At 50.2% G+C, this 7684-nt stretch overlaps 1 long non-coding RNA gene across 1 annotated transcript; it reads right to left on the bottom strand.

The window, feature by feature from the left end:
* Window positions 1–868: 868 nt before the first annotated feature.
* On the bottom strand, window positions 869–7666 carry LOC102167315 (uncharacterized). Its single transcript, XR_001303274.3, has 3 exons — window positions 7528–7666; window positions 5641–5770; window positions 869–1892 (listed from the first exon to the last, which is right to left on the bottom strand). It is a non-coding gene; the product is annotated as an uncharacterized LOC102167315 (long non-coding RNA).
* Window positions 7667–7684: the final 18 nt, after the last annotated feature.

Genomic DNA, 7684 nt, shown 5'->3' with positions numbered 1-7684 from the left:
CCTTATGGAGAGGAAGGTTCTGGTACCCCGGAGGGTCGGAGTATCCTGGGTCCCTCTCCTTAAAGTCCATCTCTCCCTGTTCTTGGCCTTTGAATCTGCTTTTAGCCAAGTTCCCCAGGGACCTCCTCTACACCAAATCCATCAGCCACTTGCCAGGCCTTATCCTCCACTGATTTTTCAGCCAAATGTGACCTCTCTCTTCTTCCCTCCTAGGCTCCCACCTGCCTCCTGCCTCCCATCCCTTCCCCTGCCACACTCTTGTTTCCCAGCCTCCTTCCTGACCTGCCCTTTCTTCCCCGTCCCCTCAGAGTCAGGATTCCCTGAGCCTCCTCCCAGGTCCAACTCCTTTCTTTGCTCTCTCACCTTCCCAGGTTCGGGCCCCCCTACCTGCCTGTAATATCTGCCTCTCTACCTGCAAGCTGGGTCCTGCTCCTCAAGAGCAGCACCTACTATGTGCCTGAGCACTGAGCTGAGTGCCAAGGACCGAGACCAGAGGTACAATCGGAGATGACGGGTGAACGAGGCCATGGCTTTGACACTGACCACCAAGACTGTGGTGGCCTCAAAAGTGCCCCTTCCTGTGCTCGCCAACAAAGCTGGCATCTCTCTCTACCCAGTCAGTCAAAGCAGACAGAAAGCTATCCTTGGCTCCCTCCTCCATCCAAATGATGCTGCTGTGTTCTGAGCATCCACCAAGGCCAAGGCTTCTCTGAGTAGCCCCCATAATCCTCCCAAGCTCAGAGCTGCTGCTGCTGCTGCATCCCCAGTGTCCAGATCAGGAAGCAGGCTTGAAATGGTTACTTCCCAGTCAGTCAAGGGATGCTGGGGCTCTTGCCAGCACCTTTTGATGACAAAGCCCATTCTTGTATTTTTTTTTTTTTTCTGTCCTTTTCTAGGGCCCCACCTGAGGCATATGGAAGTTCCTGGGCTCGAATCGGAGCTGCAGCTGCTGGCTTACGGCACAGCCACAGCCACGCTGGATCCGAGCCACATCTGCAGCCTACACCACAGCTTGCGGCAATGCCCTGTTGTTGCTGTTGTTTTGTTTTGTTTGTTTTTGGATAAATAACCCACTCTTGTAAAAGCACAATGTTCTAGCTCCTCCCCCGCAACTGCCAAATCCAGAGCTGTCTCCTGGGGCCCCTCCATCCCACCACGTCTGCTCAGTCTAGGCCCTCACTGGCTTTCACCTGGGCCATCTGAACAGCATCCTTTCTGGTCTTCCCGCCTGCAGCCCTTTTCCTTCTGGGGCCAGTTTTCTCCCCAGATGCTCCTGTGATTGCCCCACAAACAGTTGAGATAATCGCCACGTCCACAAAGTCCTTCCCCCGCAGACTCCTGAGGTGCAGTCAGCCGCTGCTCTGGTTTCGGCCTCATCACTTCATCTCTCCCCCGACTGTCCCGTGGACCCCAGGCCTTAACTGTGCCAAGGAGTCATGAACCCCAAACATCTTGGAGGCTTTCACAATGTCATTTCCTTGGCTCGGGATGCTGTTTCGCCCCCTCCTTTGATAGTCAGGTATCTCCTTCAAGGCTCATTCAAGCCTCTCCCAGAAGTCCAGGCAGGGAGCCTCACTAGGGGTGGGCTGAGTCCACCTGCGCACTAGCCCAGCCCACGCCTCCTTTCTGCTTCTCCCCAGCAACTGACTTGAGGTGAGGCGCGAAGTAGATGTTCGCTAAAAATCTAAATGCAGGAGGTCCCGTCATGGCTCAGCGGTAATGAACCTGACTAGCATTCCCTGAGGACGAGGGGTCGGTCCCTGGCCTCGCTCAGTGGGTTAAGGATCCAGCGTTGCTGTGAGCTGTGGTGTAGGTCGCAGAACCGGCTTGGATCTGGTGTTGCTGTGGCTGTGGCGTAGGCCAGCAGCTCCAGATCTGATGGGATCTCTAGCCTGGGAAAAAAAAAGAAAAAAAAAATCTGAATGCAAAGATGAATGAATGAATGGCCCATTCCGATACACCTTTGCCCAGGCATAAAGGCAAAATAAGGGATTGGTGGCGGGGTGGGGGATGCTGCCCATGGCATGTTGAAGTTTCCGGTGCAGGGATCCAACTTGCACCACAGCACTAACCAGAGCCACAGTAGTGGATCCATAACCCACTGAGCCACCAGGGAACTCCAAGCCAGGGATTTTTTCTTTTTTTTTCCTTTTTTTTTAGGACATGTCTGTGGCATATGGAAGTTCCCAGGCTAGGGATCAAAATGAAGTTGCAGCTTTCAGCCTACGCCATAGCCACAGCAACACCAGATCCTTAATCCACTGAGCAATGCCAGGGATCCAACCCACATCCTCACAGACACTATGTCGGGTTCTTAACCCTTTGAGCCACAATAGGAACTCCAAGACAGGGATTTTTGTAATTGAAATATAATTAATGTACAGTATTATGTAAGTTATGGGTGTACACTATAGTGATTCACAATTTGTTATTGTTGTTGTCTAGGGCCGCACCTGCAGCATATGAAAGTTCCAGGCTAGGGGTCCAATTGGACCTGTAGCCACTGGCCTACACCACAGCCACAGCAACGGCAGATCCTAGCCTCGTCTGTGACCTACACCACAGCTCACAGCAATGCCAGATCCTAAACCCACTGAGTGAGGCCAGGGATTGAACCCCCAACCTCATGGTTCCTAATTGGATTCGGTTCCACTGTGCCACAATGGGAACTCCCTGATTCACAATTTTTAAAAGTTATACTCCATTTATACTTATTATAAAATATTGGCCAGATCTCCTGTGTTGTACAATATATCCTCGTAGCTTATTTGTTTTGTTTTTTTTTTGGCTGTACTCATGGCATGCAGAAGTTCCCCAGCCAGGGATCAAACCCATGCCACAGCTGTCACAACATCAGGTCCTTAACCTGCTGAGCCACCAGGGAACTCCTAGTTTGTTACATTTTTTAGATTCCACATATAAGTGATATGATACAGTATTTGTCTTTCTCTGTCTGACTTACTTCACTATTACTTTCCAAGTCCATTCATGTTGTTGTAAATGACAAAATTTCATTCTTTTTATGGCTAATATTCCATTGTGTAATATACCACATCTTCTTAATCCATTCATCTGTGGATGGACACTTAGGTTGCTTCCGTATCTTGGCAATTGTAAATAATGTTGCTGTGAACATGGAGGTGCATATAACTTTCTGCATTAGCGTTTTTTTTTTTTTTTTTTTTTTTCAGATATACGCCCAGGAGGGGAACTGCTATGTCATATGGTAGTTCCATTTTTAGTTTTCTGAGAAAACATACTGTTTTCCACAGTGTCAACACCAATTTACATTCCTACCAATGGTGTATGAGGGTTCCCTTTTCTCCACATTTTCACCAACATTTGTTTGTTTCTTTTTTTTTCTTTTTCTTTTTTGCTTTTTAGGGCCACACCAGCAGCATATGGAGGTTCCCAGGCTAGGGGTTGAATCAGAGGTGTTGCTGCCAGCCTATGCTACAGTCACAACAACACCAGATCTGAGCCACATCTTTGACCTACACTACAGCTCGTGGCAACACCAGATCCTTAACCCACTGAGTGAGGCCAGGGATCAAACACGCAACCTCATGGTTCCTCATCGGATGTGTTTCCGCTGCGCCAGGGCGGGAACTCCCTCATGTGGTTTTGATAATGGCCATTCTGACAGATGTGCGGCGATATCTCACTGTGGTTTTGATTTGCATTTCCTTGATGATTAGTGATATTGAGCATCTTTTCATGTGTCTGTTGGCCATCTGCATGTCCTCGTTGGAAAAGTGCCTCTTTGGGTTTTCAAGGCCTTGTTTTGTCCATTGCTGGTTCTCCAGTGGCATTATGGCATCTGGCACACAGTAGGTGCTCAATAAATATTTAAATGAATGAATGTGTCAAAGATGCGCGACTGAAATCTGGCTGTTCCTCTAAGGACAGACACGGGCACATGTGATGTGGTAACAATGATAATCCCTCTCCCAGATCCGGGGAGGCAATGAACCTTGTTTGGGACACGTTGACTTTCAGACACTTTTCGGACCTACCAGAGCAGCAACATGGAATCCCAGGCAGAGACACTAGGGCTGTTGACATCCTCAGAGTGACAGCCACCATCATCGTTATATAAGAGCACAACACTTAAATAGCATGTATTCAGTACTGGACACTGTTCTTTTTACCTTAGACATATCATCTCACTGAATCCTTACAGCAACCCTATGAGATCGGTACTATTGTGGTTCCCATTTTTTACACGAGGAAACTGAGGCATAGAGAGGTTAAGTATTTGGCCTCACAGAGTTTTATGGCAGGTGAATGAGCTGCAATTCCTGCACAGGTCATCCAGCCCCAGTGTTGGTAGGAAGGGGACCTGCCAAAGGAGGGGGCAGGACAAGCTGCCGAGTGCCAAAATCAAGTAGAGTGTGAGTTCCTGTTGTGGCTTAGTGGGTTAAGATCCCGATTAGTATCCATGAGGATGCGGGTTCAATCCCTGGCCTAGCTCAGGGGGTTAAGGATCCGATGTTGCTGTGAGCTGTGGTATAGGTCACAGGAATGGCTTGGATCCTGAATTGCTGTGGCTGTGGCTGTGGCCGGCAGGTACAGCTCCGAGTCAACACCTGGGAACTTCCATATGCAGAAGGTGTGGCCCTAAAAAGCAAAAAAAAAAAAAAAAAAAAAAAAATCAAGTAAAGTGTGACTTTCACATAAACTGAAAGGAAAATACCCCCCAACACCCACACGTTCAAGGCCCAATATTCTTTTTTTTTTTTTTTTTGTCTTTTTGTCTTTTTAGGGCCACACTAGTGGCATATGGAGGTTCCCAGGCTAGGGGTCGAATCAGAGCTGTAGCTGCTGGCCTACACCACAGCCACAGCAATGCCAGATCCGAGCCTCATCTGAGACCTACACCACAGCTCATGGCAACACTGGAACCTTAGAGATGCCAGGGATGGAACCCACAACCTCACGGTTCCTAGTTGGATTTGTTTTCACTGCGCCATGCCGGGAACTCCAAGGACCAATATTCTTAATGCACACTTCAAGGCTGCTCAGAGGACCTGAGAGGAGTCAAAAAGGACCATGAAACAGAGAGAAAGGCTCAGTTCTGGAAAGCTCCATTCCCAGAACCATTCTTCCTGGATGGCCCCTGCTCCTCATCTCCTCCACACACCACTCCCCGAGGCTTTGAGCCCAGCCTCTGACGGCCTCAAGTCACCGTCCCAAAGCCCTGCGGTCCCACCCAGAAGAGACCACAAATGAAAGGACGACCATCATAATCCTGGGAAATTTAACAAAGGCACCAACAAATCCACACCATAAGGCGGAGAGAGGTAGGTGGGACTGGTGGGCCCAGAGAGACCTGGAACTCATAGTAATAAAAGCCTGCAGAGGGAAGAACCCTTACCAGTTTATAAGAACCTTTCATGTACTTCCTAACTCCCCTGATATTGCTCAACTCTTAGCTTAGGCAAGACAGAAATGACCAGATCAAGTTGTCAATGGAGATAAGTTCCAGAGAGGGGCAATAAATGACTCAAGATCGCACACTGAACTAGGAGTTAGATGTCCGAAAGCCCTTCCAGTGTACCACGCAGAGACAGGGCCAGAGGGGTGCCAGGGAGGAGGGGCAGGGAGGCAGAGGCTGATGGGAAAGACCCAAGAGCAGACCTGCTCTTCCTCATGAGTTCCGGGGAACTCCACGGGCAGGGTTTGGCCTCCTGAACCCTCCTTCTTCCCTCGGTTGATCAGGGTAGCACTGTCTTCACTTCTTCATTCCCAACCCTGGGTGAGCTGGATTCTAAAGGGAAGAGGAGAAGGATCAAAGCCTTTTACATAGAATGAGACAGCTAGCACTTTTGACAATTTCTAACCTCTGTCACTGAACTTCAGCGCAGGGAATGCCCATAAAGACTAGCTCTCCCCCCACCCCGCCACTGCCACCCATTGTAGAGATGGAAGACTAAGGCCCAGAGATAGGAAGTGACTTTCCAGGAGTTCCTGTCGTGGCTCAGTGGAAACGAATTCCACCAGGAACCGTGAGGTTGTGGGTTCCATCCCTGGCCTCGCTCAGTGGGTTAAGGATCCGGCATTTCTGTGAACTGTGGTGAAGATCACAGATGCGGCTCGGATCTGTCATTGCTGTGGCTCTGGCGTAGGCCAGTGGCTACAGCTCTGATTAGACCCCTAACCCGGGAACTTCCATATGTTTGGGGTGTGGCCCTAAAAAGGACAAAAGACAAAAAAAAAAAAAGTGACTTTCCAGGAGTTCCTGCTGTGGCACAACAGGACCGATGGTGTCCCTGGCGAGCTCGATGCAGGTATGATCCCCAGCCCAGAGGAGTGGGTTAAGAATCTGGAGTTGCCAGATTTTCCAGAAGTCCACAGCAACTCAGTCACAGAAATCTAGGTTTCCTTATCGGGGCTTAGTAGAGAAGGGCCTTTCCTTCCTTTGCTTGACCTTCATATAAGTTCCTCGGGGAGAGCCCTGGGATCCAGGAGTCTTAGATCAGTCCTAGCCATCCTGGCTATGGGGAGACCCAGTGGCCTTGGGGCCTCCTCCTACAGAATGTAGATTTCAAAAAGCATAAGTCATTCTTCTCTGTTGGGCCGGGATGTAATTCTGGCCCTAGAAGAGCATTCTGCTCATAATAAGTGCCTAATGAATATCCACTGAATGAATGAACCTCTAGAGGGTCAGGTTTTGGGAAGTGTCACGATGAAAGCCTGAAGCCTAAAAGAGAGGACTAGGGAACCACACGCGTCATCTTCAGACATAGGAAAGGCTAAAGTTCTGTCCACAAATATTTACTGAGGGCCCACTAGGTGTTGGGATTCGGGTGAGAACCACACAATCACGCCTTCACCTCAAGCAATCACAGGTCACAGTAATGCGGAATTGTTTCTTTTTTGTGTCCTTCAGAGGGTAAACCCTGGTGCAAGGTGGGGGCGAAGGGGTGTAGGTGATATGCTGCTCAACATAATGGACTCTTTTCTCAGCCTGAGCTGTCCTGAAATGGTCTCACTGCTCAGAAGGTGGTGAGTGCGGCGGGACTGCAGTGTTCAAGCCGGGCGCCAGCCGCCCACCTGTCAGAAGCTGTGCCAGGAGTATGCGGGAGAAGAGCTTTCCGCCTCGGGTGAGGTCACTTCCCACCCCCAGATACTCTGCCTACAAACCCTGCAACTCTCTGACGCCGGATCTTATTCTTTTCCGAATTTCAAGGTCTCATGATGTGGACAGCCCCAAATTCTAAGTCGTCAATCTGCCCACACCCCCGGAACCCAAAAGGAATAAAGCCGAATTCAGCCAGGGTCCTACCACCCTCTGTCTCAAAAGATGTCTGGGGGTAGTCGGCGCCCCCTCCCGACTTGTGGGAGCCGGGGTGCCGAGGACGTCGTGGGGAGCTAGGTGTCCCGGAGACCGAGTTGACAGAGTGGAGACACGTGACAGTCAGAGCATCACGTTCTAAGGTCCAAGAGGCTGGGACCGGGCCAGTCACGTGACGCGGGGGGGGCGCCATGGGGTGATGTGAGATGCTGGGTCCCTAGATTACGTACCAATGACGCATTTCCACCTCTTTTGGCAACTAGATTTCCGTTGGAAGATGCGATAGTTCCGGCAAAGGGGGCGGGTTCTCACGTCCTGGCAATTTTGCTTCCGTTCGGGGAGCTGGCGCTTCCGACCTCCGCCTTTCCCTCGGGCGGGGAAGGGACG

The sequence above is a fragment of the Sus scrofa genome, chromosome 3 (assembly GCF_054392235.1).
Source record: "Sus scrofa isolate SSC_HxYL_T2T_F1_AM1 chromosome 3, Sscrofa_HxYL_maternal_Yorkshire_Landrace_v2.0, whole genome shotgun sequence".
Classification (NCBI taxonomy): domain Eukaryota; kingdom Metazoa; phylum Chordata; class Mammalia; order Artiodactyla; family Suidae; genus Sus; species Sus scrofa.
The sequence above is the reverse complement of the archived record's forward strand: the minus strand, read 5'-3'. Positions and strand labels throughout refer to the sequence as shown.